At 42.3% G+C, this 20,176-nt stretch overlaps 1 protein-coding gene across 10 annotated transcripts in view; it reads right to left on the reverse strand.

Moving 5' to 3' along the window:
- CACNA2D3 (calcium voltage-gated channel auxiliary subunit alpha2delta 3) overlaps positions 1-20,176 on the reverse strand; it is a 752,236-nt gene that overhangs the window by 565,485 nt on the left and 166,575 nt on the right. The window lies entirely within an intron of this gene.

Genomic DNA, 20,176 nt, shown 5'->3' on the forward strand with positions numbered 1-20,176 from the left:
TATGTTTTAACCCTTTACTAACTATTCATGACACGCCCCCCAAATCGCTACAGTGGGATCCACTGGCGGCGATTTCCTCCTAGAACTGTAAAACAAACAGAGCAATAAAACACATGCACTATTACATAGACTACAAAGCATGAAAACATGTTAATAACACTTTTTAGCCACTTGATTCTGGGAAACTTTCACGAGAGAGTGCATCAGCAACTTTGTTGGAAGCTCCTGAAATGTGTTGAATGTCAAAGTCAAAGTCTTGGAGAGCTAAGCTCCAGCGGAGAAGTTTCTTGTTGTTTCCCTTGTTGGTGTGAAGCCACTTTAGCGCAGCATGGTCAGTTTGTAGCTGGAACTGCCGGCCCCAAACGTATGGGCGTAGCTTTTCCAAGGCATACACAATGGCGTAACATTCTTTTTCACTGATGGACCAGTGGCTTTCCCTCTCAGACAGTTTCTTGCTGAGAAATACGACAGGATGGAAGTTGTGATCTGGTCCTTCCTGCATTAGGACCGCTCCTACCCCACGTTCAGATGCATCGGTGGTAACTAGGAAGGGTTTGTCAAAGTCTGGGGCCCTTAATACAGGGTCCGACATGAGCATCGCCTTAAGCTGGGTAAAGGCTTTCTGACACTCATCAGTCCACTTAACTGCATTTGGCTGGGTTTTCCTGGTCAGATCAGTTAGTGGGGCAGCGATTTGGCTGTAGTGTGGTACAAATCGCCTGTAATATCCGGCCAAACCTAAGAAGGATTGGACCTGTTTCTTTGACCTTGGGACAGGCCACTGTTGGATAGCCTCCACCTTGGCCTGTAGGGGGTTGATGGTTCCTTGACCCACCTGGTGTCCTAGGTAAGTCACTCTGTTGTGGCCTATTTGACACTTTTTGGCCTTAACAGTTAGTCCTGCCTGCCTGATGCGCTCTAAAACCATTTTCAAATGTTCTAGGTGTTCGGGCCATGAATCAGAAAAAATGGCCACATCATCGAGGTATGCAACTGCACAGTCTTCCAATCCTGCTAGTAGACCATCCACCAGCCTTTGGAAGGTGGCAGGTGCATTCCGCAGTCCGAATGGAAGCACAGTAAACTCATACACCCCTGCATGGGTGATGAAGGCAGATTTTTCCCTGGCGGGTTCATCTAGTGGTACCTGCCAGTATCCCTTGGTTAAATCAATGGTAGAGATGAACTGGGCACGTCCCAACTTTTCCAATAGCTCATCAGTGCGTGGCATTGGATAGTTGTCTGGACGAGTTACAGCATTGAGCTTACGGTAGTCCACACAAAAGCGTATTTCCCCATCTGGTTTGGGAACCAGAACCACTGGAGATGCCCATGCACTGGTAGAAGGGCGGATGATACCCATCTCCAACATGTTGTCAATCTCCTGTTTAATAGCAACTTTGGCATGAGGTGACACCCGGTAGGGTGGTGTTCTAATCGGGTGAGCATTACCTGTGTCAATGGAGTGGTAGGTTCGCTCAGTCCGTCCTGGGATGGCTGAGAACAAGGGGTCGAAGTCAGTGCACAGTCCCTTGATCTGTTGCCGCTGTAGACGTTGTAGGGTTGTGGAGAGGGTCACCTCTTCCACACCACCATTTCGTTTACCTTCGTAGTAGACACCTTCAGGCCACTCGGTGTCATCTCCTTCCTGAACTGTAAAGTGACAGACCTGTAATTCTCTGGGATAAAAGGGCTTTAGAGAGTTAACATGAAACACTTTAGGCTTTAAAGAGGAATCAGGGAATGTTATGAGGTAGTTAACAGCTCCTAGGCGCTCCTGGACCATGTATGGTCCTTCCCAGGACGCTTCCATCTTATGGGCCTGTTGCGCCTTCAAGACCATGACCTGGTCTCCTACCTTGAAGGACCGCTCCTTGGCATGTCGATCATACCAGACCTTTTGCTCCGCTTGAGCATCCTTTAAGCTCTCTCGAGCAAGGGCCCAAGAGTCTCGGAGGGTGTTTTGAAGGTTGCTTACAAAGTCCAGAATGTTAGTCCCTGGAGGAGGTGTAAACCCCTCCCATTGCTGCTTTACCAGCTGTAATGGCCCCTTAACCTCATGGCCATACACCAGCTCGAATGGTGAGAATCCTAAACTGGGATGTGGAACAGCCCTGTAGGCAAACAGCAACTGTTGTAACACTAGATCCCAATTATTGGAGTGTTCATTGACGAATTTGCGGATCATGGCCCCCAAAGTTCCATTGAACCTTTCCACTAGGCCATTAGTTTGGTGATGGTACGGGGTGGCAACCAAGTGATGCACCCCATGAGTTTCCCACAGGTCTTTCATGGTCCCTGATAGGAAGTTTGTTCCCGAATCTGTAAGAATTTCAGAGGGCCAACCCACCCTGGTAAAAATGTCAGTTAAGGCCTGGCACACAGTGTTAGCCCTGGTGTTGCCTAGAGCTACTGCTTCCGGCCATCTGGTAGCAAAGTCCACAAAAGTCAGTATGTACTGCTTTCCTCTGGGGGTCTTCTTTGGGAAAGGACCCATAATATCCACAGCTACTCGCTGAAATGGGACCTCCATTATGGGAAGTGGTTGGAGAGGGGCCTTGATCTGGTCTTGGGGTTTTCCTACCGTTTGGCATACCTTACAAGACCGGACGTAAGTGGTTACCGCCTTGCCCATCCCCTCCCAGTCAAAGGACCTTCCCAACCTGTCTTTGCTTCGTTTCACCCCAGAATGGCCACTAGGGTGATCATGGGCTAAGCTTAAGAGCTTTTCCCGGTACTTGGTCGGAACGAGCAACCGTTTTTGAGGATGCCAGCCCTCCTGGTGTCCACCAGAAAGAAATTCCTTGTATAACAGTCCGTTCTCCACAACGAACCGGGATCGGGTAGTAGAGCTGAGAGGCGGTGGGTTGCTGTGTGCCGCCGCCCATGCTTTCTTGAGGCTGTCATCAGCTTCCTGCTCTTTCTGGAACTGTTCCCTTGAGGCGGGAGACACCAGTTCCTCTGGAAGCGATGTAGGTGATGAGGTTGTTTCCGTTGACTGTGGACCGCTCCCCGCTGGTGCACAAAGTGTCATTTCAGGCTCCGGCTGAGCCTCTTGGGTAGGGTTGTTTGCTGCTTCTGCCAGTTCAGGCCCGTTGGCGCCCTCTGGCGGTGGAGTTGCAAGCGCTGGCGCCGGTGCTGGCGCTGGTTGCTCTTCCAGTTCCGGTTCTGGGACTGGATGTACTATGGCTGCCGTAGGTGTTGGCCTGGGATCCGGTTCCACCCCCTCTGTCTGGGTCTCTGGTAACACAGACGGGGTCTCGGTGGATGGCTCAGGAACAGGGATGGGTCCGGCAGCTCGTCTGGCTTGGCTGCGTGTAACCACTCCCTCTGTTTTTTGCCGTTCAATGTGTCGGGCCAAGTCGTTCCCCAGTAGCATGGGAATCGGATGGTTGTCATAGACAGCAAAAGTCCACTTCCCTGACCAGCCCTTGTACTGGACAGGTAAACGTACAGTAGGTAATGTTACAGGTTTTGACATGAAGGGTCGAATTGTCACTTTGGTTTTCTGGTTGATGAATTTGGGGTCCACGAAGGTTCGGTGGATAGCTGACACATGTGCTGCAGTGTCTCTCCATGCGATGATCTCCTTTTCGTCCACTCTCAAAGTTTCCCTATGTTCTAAGGGTATTTGAGATACATCTATGTCCGGCTTTCCTTGGTGTGAAGGTGCAAGGAGTTGCACTCGGTTTAGGTTCTTTGGGCATTTGGCTTTGATATGCCCCAATTCATTGCATTGAAAACATCGCCCAGTTGATGGGTCACCGGTTTGTGTTGGTCTACTGGAGACTGGTGAGGTAGAAGAAGAGGTAGAGTGTGACTGTCCGTGGGTTGTAGGTGTGGGTTTGATTGGTCCGCGACGGTAGGGTTTAGTGTCGGTGTGTACCCTGTTGGATTCGCTCCCCTTGGCAGTAGCGTTCGTGTTGTCTACTGATGCCATCCATCTGGCTCCAATCTCTCCTGCCTCAGTGAGAGTTTTTGGTTTACCATCTTGGATGTAGCGTCTAATGTTCTCCGGAACACCATCCAAGAACTGCTCCATCATCATCAGGAGGGTTAGCTCGTCCATGGTTTGAACCTTGGCTCCTGCTAACCACGAAGAAAAATGCTTTTCAATGTAGGAGGCGTGTTTTGGAAATGACTCCTCCGGTGTCCATTTCTGGTTTCTGAAACGCTGACGGGCGTGATCAGGGTTGATGCCCATTCTGAGTTTGGCCTTGGTTAGAAATAGTTGAAAGTCGTTCATTTGGCCCTTAGGCATTTCAGCTGCCACCAGGGCTAATTGTCCGCAGAGCTGTGGCCTCAGCTCTACCATGTATTCTGCTTCAGGAAGACGGTATCCCAGACAGGCCCTTTCAAAGTTTTCTAAGAAGGCCTCAACATCTTCACCTGCCCTGTAGGCGGGAAATTTTCTCCGAGAAGGTTGATCATTAGGTTGAAGAGGGGTTGGATTGGGTGGAGTTTGCTGTTTAGTTTTTTCTAATTCCAGAGCCTGTCTCTGGATTTCCAGTTCTTTGTCTTTCAACTCCAGTTGTCTTTTGTGCTCAGCCTCTTTGGCTTGTATTTTCTCCATTTCTCTCTTGTGCTCAGCCTCTTTGGCTTGTATTATCTCCATTTCTCTCTTGTGATCAGCCTCTTTGGCTTTTTCTTTCATTTCAATCTCCTTGAGTTTTAATTGTAATTCCATGTCTTGTAATTGCAGTTCTTTGTGTCTTGTTTCCAGTTTAGATGCGGCCTTGGCACTCATTGTGTCTGTGTCCTGGCGCTGGCCACACCCCTCTGCAGTCCGTGAACTGTTTGTGGTGTTTGACAGTCCCTAACCCTGGCTATGATAACTTGAGTACAGAAAGATAAAGCAATCCTCTGTATAGCAAACTGTGGTTTGTGTAATGTGACTGTTTTGTACTGAGAAAGAGGGAAAGAGTAAAAAAAAAATTCCTCTGTCTCCCTCTGCTCTGAGTTGCTGTACTCAGCAGCCCAGCTGAAAGGCTGCTGCTAACAATACCCCTGAGAAAAATCTGGTCTATTCCTTAGGGATTTGTGTTCTCCTGTCTTCTGATCCTTTCAAAAGACACAGGGAGAAAAAAAAACCTGGCTGGAGGGTTTCTCTCTCCCCCACCAAACCTGTTTTTCCTGTTGGATGGGAATGTACTTTGTTGAGCACTTCCCCCCCACCTCAGGAATCCTGAGTGATATCTCGTCTCACAATGGACGAAAACACCGCTCCACAGGGGGCTTTGTAACAGAAAGCCCTGGAAGAAACTGAAAATCTTCTAACCCTGAAACTGCTTCAGAGTGCCTCTGGTAGAAAAGCCTTGCCTCTCTCTCTGGGTCCAAAACACCACTGCCACCATGTCAGGAGTCTACCCTCACTTGAAACTGGGCGGTTTCAAAGTGAGGACCCGCATGTCTTCCCCCCACCCCAAATCCTAGGGTAGGTCTCCTTCAGGCTGCCACCACTCGGTCGATTACGTGGGCCGAGACACCCCTATATTCCCCCTCCCACTCCCCTTTCCAGAGACGTTCCCTGGGGAAATACAGATCCACTCATCGGAGGGAAACCTCCCCCCCTCTCTCTCTCCTAGCCACTGGAAAGAGATACCTGATTCAACTGTTTGAATCAAACCCAGGAGGAACTATCTCCCCCCTCCCTTCTCTGCCCGGAGATAAGCCTGTCTCACCACCGAGAGAGTGTCTTCGCCCCTCCCCCTATCCACAGTAGAAGGGATTTAATCAAGTCTTTATAGAAAGAATTTATTAAAAGGAAAACAAGAAAATACAGAATCTCTATGAGCCCAAGCTGGACACTCATAGGGTATAACCTTGCTAAGTTTTGGAGAGAATCCTCTCTCTTTCTCAGTACACAAAACAGCAGAATAAGAATAATCAATAACAAACACACAGAATTGCAAGCATAGGATTATTAGGTGAGGACACAACGTATCTTTCTAATACTCACTATCTTGACTAGAAGAAATTAGTTCAGAAAGGTGGAAACTTGTAGACTTGATTAAAACATCTGGACCCTTGTAACTCCAGACGGCTAAAGACAAAGACCCCCCCCAAACAGAGGGAAAAGTTCCCTCCTAGGAGTTTCAAATTCTCTTCCCTGATTGGTCCTCAGGTCAGGTGTCCACCAGGTACTATGTTTTAACCCTTTACTAACTATTCATGACAGAAGTGGTCTGTGCAATCCAAATTATTGGTAGTGGAGTGTCAATAAATAATAGGAAGCATGGGTGGGCACGGCAACAGGAAAATACCTTTTCAAAGCAGGACAGCTCTGGAAAGAAGCTATATATTAGTCAAAGGTAGGTTATTTTTTCAATAGGGAACAGAGGCTGTTGTGCATCCACACATTCATCTCGATCATCTCTCACTGAAAGGAAGCTAATTGCTCTTTAGTAACTTTGCTTAAATAGGCAAATAAATACATGAAATATTCACCAAACATAATTTTTAAAGATGTACACACACACCTTAGCTTGGCTAAATACATATTATGGGCACTAAATTAATTTGATCTAAAGGCTCCATCTAATACTCTACAGAACTCTTCTTCTTTTTGCCACTTCCCTATTCGGGATTGATGATTGTTATTTGGCTTCTTCCAAAACTCATGACCATATGCCAGGCTGTCATGCAGATTGGTCTCTCTGGGGTCTATTCATATCCAGTCCAGGTACCAAGACTTTGGTCTCTCCCATGGTCATCTTCCATCCACAATCATTACAGGAACCATCCTACTGATATAGTTTTCAGATATCTACTGGATATGTTCAACCATTCCGATGTAGTCTAGCCTCCCTCAACTAGTCTTCTACTAGAACAACCCGCATTGGGCCCCTGACAACCTCATTTCATTTCCTATCATGGAGTGTCCAATCATTTGACATCTCATTTCCATGGTGGAGAACATACAGATTTCCTTTCTTGAGGCTGGCCAAGTCTCTGTTCTGTACATTAAGAACAAATTACAGTTTTATACAGTTTTATTTTCATCAGAGAGAATTGGGGTCAGCTCCTTCATTTACTCAAATCAGCTTTAACATGACGACAGGCATCACTCGGGGAGAAGGGGGGGCACCATCATCAGCAACCACTGATCCTAGATATTTAAATTATTTCACTCTTTTAAGCTCTCTGCCTGTGATGTCCTTTATGGTGAGTCCTCCTCCATCAGTTACCACAGTCTTGTATATGCTAAAAAGCTGCTAAGTACAACTACCATCCACACTAAACGCGAGAATGCAGTGTCTAGGAACACTGATATCCCTTTAAATGGTTTGTGAGAACACAGTAAGCACCACAAGAGGTAAGTTTCAAAAGCTGCCAGAAACCAGTCAGCGCAGAAGTATGCATGTAGCTAGATCTTGCAGGTGTATGCATATTCTGTAAAATGGTTATTTGAAGTAGTTGGGTCACAAAAACCATTTTACAAAATATGCACAAATCCCTTAAGGGCTAGCTACATGCATACTTCTGCTCTGACTGATTTCTGACAGCTTTTAAAACTTCTCTCTTGTGGCACTTACGGTGTTCTCACAAGCCATTTAACAGGATACTATTCTGTTCCCTTACACTGCATAATCCCATTTAGTGTGGATGCTAGTTGTACTTAACAGTTTTGTAGAGCTACACAGTGATGGATAGCAGAGCTGGGCAATATTTTTTGGACAAAACATGTTTCACCAAAAAAATCAGATTAGGGTCGACTGAAATATTTAGCAAATTCATGTTGAGTTCACCAAATTATTGTGGCTGGGGAAAAACAAAAAACAAAAACCCCACCTTCCACACAAGTAAAAATATTTTGTTCTCATATTTCCAAAAATGAGAAATTTTTACTTGATTCTAAACTATTTTTATTTCAAAATTTTACTTCAATTTTATTAAAAAAATTAAAGGTAAAAAATCCTCAAAAATGAAACACTTTGTTCCAGGTTGATTAAAATGTTTTGCTCGACCCAAAACATTTTTTCTTTATTTTGTTTTGCTGAAACAAACTGACAAGTTTTCATTTTGAATCAATCTGAAACTATTTTTTTTTAATTTTTTTGTTTGGACATCAAACAAAAAAAAAATCAATTATTCACACAGCCCTAGTCATGAGCAGCAAGCATGCATATTTTAGCCCATACCCTTTATAAAAAACTAACAAATCTTTGAAATATTCAAATTTGAACTGCTGCACTTTTGCAAGTTTAACATGAAATTACAGAAATTCAGGCATAAATTAATGAAAGCCAAAACCAAGTTATTAATACCAGCCTCAAATATTGTGAAAGAAGGGAGGAGGATAGCATGACTTCACTGATCTCCAAATTCCATGTGAATGAAGACGTTCTCAAAAGAGGGAACCGGTCAGACTTTTTGATCTAGTACCAGATGCATTACAACATCAATTCTGATTATGATAACTCACCAGAGCAGGAACTCATTGTTAGCAGAAAGGTTGACTATACCTCAAATAAATGACATACCATGCAGAAAATCCTCCATCACTCCTGTACATTTAAAATTCACCTACTTCTAAGCTACAAGAAGAGTATATTGAATATTAGGAAAAACGTTTTAATGTATATATTGCTCTGTATACGGTTTCTGAAGTCTATGGACTATCAAAACAATATTGTGTATTTTCAACAATATAGTTAAGCTTCTTTGGGTTGGCATGTAGTTCATCCTGAAAATCCACAATTGGAATAGTGAAAATTTGAGGAAGCTTTTCATGATGTAGTTCAAGATTCAGACTGGGTAGGTTACCAGAGCTAGAGCTATTAGCATGGCTGAAGCCACATTGTATTTCCTCTAGTACCCCATGTATTCAGGAGCATTAATGTGCTACTCAGTTTCCCAGGGTAAGAGCATGCATTATTGTGTGCTCTTGGGTTCCCTATGAATTCTTTTAAAATATAATTAAAACCCTCAAACATTCTCTTCCCTGTCCTCTGTCTATCAGACTGCAGGAGTTGGCCTCCTAATCTTTAATATTCTTAAAATACCTCCAATTAGTAGGAACAGCATTATTATTTGATATTTTTCCTCACACTGCTGCTGATTTAAAATGAAAATTTAAGACCTTCTCTCTCTCGTTCTCAAACATGCATGTTTCTGCCAGAGGCCCACAGGGTAATTCTCTAATTATCTGTATTTTGTCAGTTGTTACTACCCGAGAACTGATTTATAGGCTGAGATTTCTAAGCCTCATAATATTTAAATTTTAGTTTTGCAAGGGAACACATCCCCACCCCTCAGAGATTAGAGTTCTGTTATACTGTACCACACACAGGCTTGCAATCCGCTGTTTGTGCATTTTTGACCTACCAGAGACCTACACTCCCCTAGGATTTAGTTGTACTGTTTGGAATTCTCTCTGTTATTACTATAAGGGTAATATGAATTACCCTTTTAAATTTAAATTTAAATATGAAGGTCAGAGGATCAGTATGAGCAGAAGAGGTCTCTCCCCTAGGAGGCAGCAATTCAATAGCCAGCACCAAGCACGGGTAGGAGCTACATATATTAATCTGCAACCGTCATCTACTAAACTAAGTTTAACTGCATGTCTCTGAAAGTTTCTGCTAAAAATCTTCGTTGAAATCCTGGCCCTACAGAGTTTTGCCATTGACTTCAATGGGGGCAGTATTTTACCCTACATCGTTAATTTATCAAACCTAACTGGGATTAGCAATGATTAGAGAAGAATTTGTCAGAGCCTCAGATTGGGTCACAAGTACTCAAAAACCAGCAACAGCACATTTACTATGAAGAGGAATTAGACAGTCATCACCTAAATTATACATTTGCTGACACAGTTTGTGACTCATGGTGTTTCTAGAGACAAGGAACGAAAGACAGATGCGGAGACTCATGAAGAAGGAGTGACAAAATGTTAGCAGTCTTGAGGAGGGACAAGCCTCCATTTGCCCTGAACTAGGTGTGGATCTCAGATTAAAGTTCCATTTTCCATTTCATTGTAGACATAAAAATTCACATTGCACACAATACCTGGAATTGCAGCAAAGAAGCCACAGGGAGTAATAACAAAAGTGATACTGATTACAACACTGGTTCATCTTATGTCCTCTTATGCAACTGATATAATCAGAAACCCATGCTGGGACAGACGGCATAGCCTGGCCAGCTTCGTAGATCTAGTCAATACTTGTTACATACTATTGGACTGCAAAATTACTCAGCAAGAGGACAGCATGACCGGTCAGGAGTTTCATGAACTCAGAATGTCAGAATTATAGCTGAACATTTGAGAAGAGGGAACGCCTTTCCTCACACACTGTAGAAACACCTTTATGAGATTTTTCCCATGGCCTAGCTGTTTTCCATTTTTTCCTACGTCAATTTAATACATATAGAAATTGACAGTATGCTAACATGAAAGATGGACAGCTAAAATTTATAATCAACATAAATGGATAGACTTCAGGGCATAAGCAACTAATAGATTTTAGGAACAATGATAACCATGGTAGACCCACAAAATTTGAACCTATGGGAAATTCTGAAATACAAAACTCAATAGTTAATATAACTTCATTGACTGAAGTGAAGTTATACATGGAATGAAATTTGGCCAAATGTGTTTAGGATGGTTCTTAAGAACAACTTCAACCTAGTATGGATGGTTTCTGGCAAGATTCGGCTGTAAGTCGTCATCATCATCATCATCATGTTCCCATCACACCTCTGGCATTTAGGGCAGTACTTGATGCTAATTTAAAATGGGCATACATCTTCTTTCCCCATTATATATTAGAGTACAGAATTAGTTCTAAATTCCACAAAACTTCACCATTCCATGCAGTAAGTGGCAAAATGCTACTTATAAATTACTCTGCCTTTGTAGCAGTACCCCCCAAAAATAATCAATAATACCCTTTGATGAGGTAGGATAAAGCACTAAATAATGTAACGTACAGCAAAGTAAGACTCCAACCAGGCCTCACAGCTGAATCTAACCCAAACACTCATATGTATAATTAAACAGGGCTTTTGTTGCTAGAAGTCAAGATATTGGTGCCTTACAATCTCCAGTAGTGAATCACTCTCTAAACAGGCTGAATTACAGAGTATATTTTTGTCTGAACTCTTTAAACTCAGTTCAGATAATCTGCCATGGAAGCACGGTCAGTGACACCCCCCACCCTCTGGCGCAGAGATACTGGTTTGAAGTGCCACACAAGTTAATTGGCTTATCTGAAGTCTTTTTAATTCTATATTCGGGATGCCCTGACAATCGAATGTAATCAATGAATGAGTCTGCTAGATTGTAACGAGCTTAAAGCTAATACAATTTGCAGCTGTTAATGTGGTTTCTTTAGTTACAGAGCCAAAAGCTATGTTAGTGTTAGAAAACGGAGAGCAGGCTCTCAATGAATTTTTAACCCCTAGCCCCAGGAATGATCAGAAAGGGCTACCTTTAGGTTCAAGTTACCTACTTAAGATCCTCCAGAAACCAGAAAACACTATGCTGAGAACATACTATACATTTCATAGACTAGGAAACATTTGATCTCTTTTCCTGCTGACCCATTTCACCTGTGATCATGGGAATGATTCGGTACCTATTCTACACACAAAACTTTCATTGATTTTTTTACACTTCTCATATTTAAAGGATTTTTTCCACGCTATTACTTGGTTCCATCACACAAAAATTTAAAATAAATTTGATTTATGACGACTGTACAACAATTTTACTGGTCAATTTTACTATTCAATGCTTTGAGGGTGGGATGGGGTTAAACATGAGAATAGCTTGAGAAATGATCCTTTAATTACAATGGGCCAGACTGTGTGACCTTTACTCACACTGAATAGACTGTAGTAAAAGTAGTCCCACTGAAATCCAGGGTACTATACGCAGAATAAGATACTGTTTTGAGTGAAATATCAGTAGTACTAAATCTCTCTTGCTGTGGCAAAACTATTATAACATTTTGCAAACATGATATTGCTTTAAAACAAAAAAAACCTGTTCAGACTGATACACAGTTTACGTCCCTAGAAATTACACACAGTTCTATCATGCTAGAGGCCAACACATCAATTTTATTGCACTTGAGAGATGGTACATCCATTCCCAGTAGAGGAACTGTAAAAATACAGCCTGGCTTCTAGATGAACTACAACTACTACAGTTGTTTAAATACGCATCCTTTGAGTAAAAGGAAATTTGAAGTGAAAGAAAAGTGGCTGTCCAGCATTAAATGTGCATATAAGTTGGCTTCAGTACATTTTTATTGTGCTGAGTCCTTGTCAGAAGGCTCTACTGTGAAAGAGATAGCAAAAATTGACAGTCTATTTCCATGACAAGCTTAATTTGTGAAACTGTTCTTAGCAAGACATTTAACATTTTCTCAGTTTTATGGTGATCCTGTTTTTCCAGTACATATCTTAAAGCAGTTTACAAAGGAAATTAACTATAATTATCTCCATTTACAGATGGTGAAAATGAGGCATAGATAGACACAGTGACATGCCCAATGTCACACAACAAGTCATGGCAGAATTGGAAAGAGAACCCAGGTCCCCTGGCTCCCAGTCCAGTGTCCTATCTACTAGACCACACATAACATTACTAACTTTAACCAAATCCACAAAGAAAAATGTCACAATTTTTTTCTTCTAAACATTCCTCATTCCTCATTCCTTGACATTAAAACCTTCTTCATAACTGAGCATTCGTGTTACAGCACCTTACACATTCCTATTAGCCTTTGCTGGGTTTCTTGGTGTTGGTGAAATCCATCAATATGGACCAGTTTGATAGTACACTTGTTTCTTATCCTCAGAGGAGTTATTTTATTTGTTTTAACAAATGACATCAGGACTCTCTATGCTAGCTTTTCATGTTCAACTGTTACTAGATACAGGTATCTGAGATACCACAATTACTTCCTAGCCTACTCATTTAGTTGCCTCAGAAGAGGCATCTGCCTTTAGAATGCAGAACAGTGATGTATTTGTTGTTCATTATATTATTAATTATGTATAGCTTCACCTGGCACTCTGCAGGCAAAGACCAGATATCCCTGGAAGCTACACCTTCCTGAGTGGACTGAGGCAAAATAGTTCTTCTTCTTCTTTTAAAATATTTGCATATAATTTAAGTATTTTACAGTGTCTCTGTCATTTTGTGCATTGTATCCCCAATGCATTTAATCTCTTCAAAGATATTTTTATCTGACCGAGTCTTCTCATTTTCTGGGATCTAAGTGCTAAGAAACTAAGTCAATAAAGCATTATCTTTACTCACAATTCAATCAAGGGACTGAAACACAAAGCTAACATTTTGGTACTCTGTTCTGTATAGGTAATTATACTGCACTCATCACTGTAGTACCAGAGCACCTGGTACTTCTCTCAGCACATAGCTATGACCTGCAGTCCCTGTTCACAGGAGATGCCTCCCTTTAGCCCTCTGCACAAGCTGCCATATCAAGGGTTGCAGAATAGAGACAGTCTTTATTCAGACCTAGAGCCAGAGCAGCTGAGTTAGTGTGGAAAGGGGTGTAAACCTGTCCCAGGTGGCACTGATTACTTCCCATCTACAGTAAGGGGGAAGCCAGGGTCCATATTGTGAATACCTGAGTCACCACACAATCAAATAGGAATTATGCTAGGTGTTCATAGGCCTCAGAAACTTGTCCTCCTTTTTACGCTATTTCTATATTTCAGCTACTAAATAAGACTCCCCCCCCCAAAATAAATAAATAAAAAAGGAGGGGCAGTATATTTTGATTCCTCTTTCCACAAAGGAGCCAGCAGTCTGGGCTGCTACTTATGATTACATTTTGCTGGTAGCCTCCCTTGCTTCTCCCTCTCTCCCCCCGCCCCCAGTTGGTTGCTAGGGTTTTAGCGCTTAACAGAGTTTGGTTATACTACAACTCTCAACTAATCCACTTGCCTGCTCAGAGTTTACAATTTCAAACTCATAGGAAAAAAGTGCTATGGCAGAATACCACCTAACCTCATTCTCAGCCTGTGGCTGAGGTGCTTACAAGCATCCCATTCTATCTCAAAAACGGCAGGAATTCATGGGTTCTGCAGGAGGAAGACAAGTCCTAGCAAAATTTTAATAGCTTCCATTAGAATCCTTCATCTGGTCTCCATTTTTTTAACTGGTGTCTTGATTTCATTTAGGCACCCTGGAATGAGTAGTTCAATAGTCCAATTGCTCTGTTCTAAAACTTAGGTTTCCACAGTACTTCTCTCTACAACTGATTTCACTGATTTAATGTGAGGAACTACCCAGTAGGAGTAAGGCCCTTTGCTGCCAACTGGAAATAGTAGGAAACTGATCATTTAACAATGGAAGTTTGACTAGTGAAGAGGGAGGGAAGGAAGCCAATCCACTCCTAGCTATGAGCCTGCTAGATGATTTGTCAGGTGTTATACTGTATTTTGACTAGATATGCAAAGAGCGACAATCAGATACTAAACAAGGCCCTCTAAGCTTATGATCTCACTTCAGTTTTTTATTCTTCAATCAATCAGAAAGAAGCACATTGTGATGGGCTTCTGCATATGGACAACTAAAGAGGAACTGTGTTTTAAAATAACTCAATTAATCTACAAGCTAAGATAAGGGTAATTATGCTTTAGGATGTCTGATGATCACTCCATGTCTGAAAGGACCATCTAAAACTTTGTATGTGGCATTAGGAGCAGGGCCGGCTCTAGACCCCAGCGCGCCAAGCAGGCGCGTGGGGCGGCCCTTTCCCTGGGGGGCGGCATTTGGCTCCGGCTGAGCTCCCGCAGGCATGCCTGCGGCAGGTCAACCGGAGCCCGGGAGGAGCGGACCTGCCGCAGGCATGACTGCGGCGGGTCCCCTCTTCTCGCGGCTCCGGTTGAGCTCCCGCAGGCATGCCTGCAGCAGGTCCGCTGGTCCCGGGCTCCGGTTGACCTGCCGCAGGCATGCCTGCGGGAGCTCAACCGGAGCCGCGGGAAGAGGGGACCCGCCGCGGGACCGGGTAAGGGGCGGCGCTGCGCACGGCTGCTTGGGGCAGCCTATTTTCTAGAGCCGCCCCTGATTAGGAGTACTTTCCCCTTGCTCAGAAGCATCAGTGATAGCCTACTGAGAGGCAGTATACAAGACTAGATCTGTCCAAATGGATATGGCAAATGTTAGGTTCAGTTCCTTATGTAGGGTGGTATGTATCCTGTTGCTAAGAGGGGGCAAGAAATGTGAGATGATCATTTTCTTAAACATGATACCTTAACAATAACAATATGTTTGTTGCCATTAGAATCTAAGATCCTTTCTGCAGAAAAAGAAAGCTAGTTCACCAAGCTGTTTTTCTTTCACATTCTCACAGATCTCCCCACAAGTGAATAATGCACAATCTCTTAATGTATTGTCAGGTTTTGGTATTTGGTAAATGATTGCTCCTCAGGCTGTAAGCCAAACTGAATTAGTCATTTTAATGTAATCATGGACTTCTGCTTTCCAGAGATGGCCTCAGATTTTGGGCTTGCATATAATTGTGCAAACAAACATCTTCAGATACATTTTATAGTACTTAGACCTAATCACCTCATCTGGTCTATTTAGAGCTCAGAGTTACTCACAAAATTGTTCCTGTAATTACCCGCAAAAGCAAAAATGTGGACCAAAAAAAGAAAAACCAAGAAGCTCAGCTGAGACCCTTTTGAAAACCAGAGCTAGAGTTTAAATTTGATGGCATAGTTATTCCACTTTTTCAGAATAAAGTCAGTAGTGAAGACACAAGACAGTTTTCAACCATGCAGACAAAAAAGAAAAGCAACATCATTCTTTTAAATGAAGAAACACTTCATAATCAGAGTATAAAGAAATAATTAGGTAAACCTTCTAGTATATACCTAAATCTAATGGGAGTAACTTTTTAAAGAAACATTGGCTATAAAACTTTTATCTTTTCACTCGAAATTTCATATCAATCCTACTGTTCTAACAATTTAATTTATGAATGTAAAAATGTATACCCTATTTGAACAATGAATACAGAAAAAGGGCAGCATCTGAGAGAAACAGTGTTCAGAGACTGAAATATGAAGTGCATTCTGCTTATTTTTTTATAAATTACCACAAACGCTCTGTTTTGTACATAGCCCATTAGAGCATCATATTCCACAACTGGTCTGCTTTAACAAAACAAAAATTTATAAATTTCAATACCGGTATCTATCTTCTAAATAAATCTTGTGTTTCTAAACCTTACACACAGTGCAATGATTTGTTAATTTACTCTTCCCACATTCAATAGCATCACTTTTATTAATCCTCTTTTCCCTTGGCATTCAGACTTTATATTTATCTGTTGCTGCAAATATTCAACATAAGGAGACAGCTACCTCTCTCTAAGGCTGCGAAGAGTTTTCCATTTCAATTCTGGTTTTGGACATACACTCCTTTAACTTCTTCATAAAGTCTTTTCCACCTCAAATTTGGCAAGCATGGTTTAGGACCAGATTTTTTTCCCCATTCAAATTTTGAGATGAATCAGAGCAGCTGCTTCCAAGATACCAATATAAACAAATTTGGTGTAAATCATGTATGAAAAAAAGTCTTATGAAGGTTTTTGTCCATTCAGATCTCAAAATAGCTTGGCCCAGAAATTTCAAATTTGGATTTATCCATCCTTCGTAGCTGAGATACAAACCATGGGATTATTCTTGGGAACGGATATTTATTCTGGAAGGTATGCAGAATCTTGCTTCAGTTTGATAAAAGATCATGGATATTTACAAATGCATTGCAAAATACATAAAGGACTGTACCACTTCAAAAGTATGGTTGACCCCATAGTTTTATAAGAAAAAAGTGGGGGGGCTCATTTCACTCCCAGGAGATTACATCACAAAACTACCGTAAGCAGCTTGGTAGTCAAAGAAGGGAAGCAAAGTATCACTCCCAAAGGATACCCTTCACACCACTTAACATGGTCATTCCAGGTCAGGGTTGAAACACAATGACAAGAATATACGAGGAAACTTACACTGCAACTGACAGTGATGTCCCTGCACTGCAGATAAATAGAGGACTTTGCTTTCTGAGGTTGTCAGCCTGACACCTTCTACCAATAATAAATTCAATTATATTTAAAAAAACCAGAGGCGAAAGCAAGGAAACAATATAACAAATCCACAGCTGCTAGGCATATCAGATGTTTACAAGATGCTGGCAATGGCTCTCTAAAGGTTAATTACCCAAAACTGTTAGGAAAAGATTTTTAAAAACATATTTAAAATACATGCCAATATCAATTTTGCTTTGCTTACATTTAAAAAATAATTTTAAATTGCCATCTAGCACGATCAAACCACCGGGCTGGCACTACCTTAGAAACTGTTCCTTCTATGAAGAAATAGCTATTATTCTTGCAAACGTACTACAGTATTTCACACAAAGTACTTATTGAACAAATATATGAGTAGGACTGTGACAAACTGAGGAAATGTCTGTATTATTTCTTAGGGATATTAGGTACAACTTGATTTCCCTGCTCAATTTTATAGTGCTACCTGACAGAATGCACGGAGTTAAATCAAAGGTTTCTGTAAGGAACCCAGCAAGGGTAAACAATGACACTTAACTCCTTTGAAGATAACAATGGCTAGGCCACCAATTGGGAGACGAAGCTATTGGGCTGGCACCACCAATTAGGATGTTTTTCTCTTCCCAAGGCTAGGGACTGGTCTACACTACCGGCTGGAACGATGGGCAGCAATCGATCCAGCGGGCATTGATTTATCGTGTCTGGTATAGACGTGATAAATCGACCACTGATCGCTCTAGCATGGACTCCGGTACTCCACCTCAGTGAAAAGCGCGAAGGGAATTGACAGGAAAGCATCTCCTGTTGAGACACTGCAGTGAAGACACCGCGGTAAGTAGATCTAAGTACGTCGACTTCAGTTATGTTATGCATGTAGCTGAAGCTGCGTAACTTAGATTGATCCTCCCCACAGTGTAGATCAGCCCTAGGGCTGGGATCCAAGGATTCTGAGGAGTTAAAGTGGTGCCCCTGACAGAAAGGGAGGGGGAAAGTGGTCAGCTCAGCTGGAAGCTGACAGAGACCTAGGGCTTGTCTACATTTAAAACACTACTGATGGACTTGCTAGGGAACACCATGGACAGCCAGGGAGGTTGTAATGCAGAGATCCAGTGAGAGAGTGGTTGTACTTCAGGATCCAATCCCAGAGGGATGTGAAGACATGTGCCCACTGCACTGTTGTACTGCTTTAGTGTAGACACTACCTGAGTCAACAGCAAGGGGTCTCCCGTTGAAGTAGGTAATCCACCTCCCTGAGAGGCAGAAACTAAGTTCATTTTTCTGGCTCTTCTCTGCACTTTCTCCAATTTGTTCACATCTTTCCTGAAATGTGGTACCCATAAAGGGTATCCAGTTGAGGTCTAATCAGCACAGAATAGAGCAGAAGAATTACTTCTCATGACTTGCTTACAACACTCCTGCCAATGCAGCCCAGGATGATGCTTTTTTTTTTTTTTGCAACAGTGTTACACTGTTGACTCATAATGTAGCTGGTGATCCTCTATGACCCCCAGATCCCCTTCTGCAGTACTCCTTCCTAGGCAGTCATTTCCCATTTTGCATGTGTGCAATTCATTGTTCCTTCCCAAGTGGAGTACTTTATATTTGTCCTTAATAGATTTCATCCTATGTACTTCAGACCATTTCTCCAGATCATTTTGAATTTTAATCCTATCCTCCAAAGCACTTACAACCCCGTCCCCTCAGGTAGGTATCGTCCCCAACTTTGTAAGTGTATTCTCTATGCCAGGGGTAGGCAACCTATGGCACGGGTGCCGAAGGCAGCACGCGAGCTGATTTTCAGTAGCACTCACACTGCCTGGGTCCTGGCCACTGGTCTGGGGGGACTCTGCATTTTAATTTAATTTTAAATGAAGCTTCTTAAACATTTTAAAAGCCTTATTTACTTTACATACAACAGTAGTTTAGTTATATATTATAGACTAATAGAAAGAGACCTTCTAAAAATGTTAACATGTATTACTGGCACACAAAACCTTAAATTAGAGTGAATAAATGAAGATTCGGCACACTACTTCTGAAAGGTTGCCAATCCCTGCTCTATGCCATTATCTAGATCATTGGAGAAGATATAGAACAGAACTGGACCCAGAACCAATCCTTTGATATGCCCGTCCAGCTTGACCATGAACTATTGATAACTATTCTCTGGGAACAGTTTTCCAACCAGTTACGCACCCATTCAATAGTAGCTCCATCTAGGTTATATTTCCCTATTATATAAAAAGGTCATAAACCTCTGCCCATCTGAGCAAATAAATTGTATCTGGTTTTGGAGATACTGCTTCTGTGCCACTGCATATTACAACCAGTCACAACCCTGGAATTCTGTCCAGGTCCAAGCCCAGCTGGACTTGCTAGGGAACAGCACTGGCAGCCAAGGAGGATGTACTGCAGAGCCCTAGGCAGAGTGGTTGGATTGCAGGATCTCACTTGAAAGGGGGTGCTCTTGGAGAACTGCAGAAGGGTATGTAAGGGTATTTTGTTCAGCAACAACATTAGTAAATGGTATTTCCAAAGGATAGGATGTATGTTAGGAGCTTCCATCATTTTCAAGGTGTAGCAGGTCCAACTTAATCCCCACAGAAGTCTGCAAGATGGCTCGCTCTTCCCCGCCCTGGAATGCTGTTTTTCCTTTGCATAGGAGAGTCATGGGTAGGAAACTGAACAGTTATTTTTTCATTAATTCCTCAGCTGGAGCGAGGTACTGCAGTGTTTTATTTTCCATGCCAAATCACATCTGCCTGCTCTAACTAGACACCATTATGTCAATAGGAAACAATGAAGACCAGAAGTGATAACTTGCTGTGGGCTGTAAGGTCATGGGGTACATCCATAGACTAATTCTTTCAATCAGCTTTTCTTTGTTATGTCTATCACATTACCCTCCTTATTATGTCTGCCTCACTATTGTTCCAGCTCTCTGTCAAACTGTTCGGTTTTATATCTGCCTATTGTACTGAGACTCAGTACTTCAGTATAGTATTATCACACAATACCTATTTTCATTCTCACCTAATTGGAGCAGCCAAAACTACCTTCCTACATTTCAAAACTCCGTCAGAACCAATAATAAAATAAACTGAGTAATATAA

This window comes from Mauremys mutica, chromosome 7 (assembly GCF_020497125.1).
Source record: "Mauremys mutica isolate MM-2020 ecotype Southern chromosome 7, ASM2049712v1, whole genome shotgun sequence".
Taxonomy (NCBI): Eukaryota; Metazoa; Chordata; order Testudines; family Geoemydidae; genus Mauremys; species Mauremys mutica.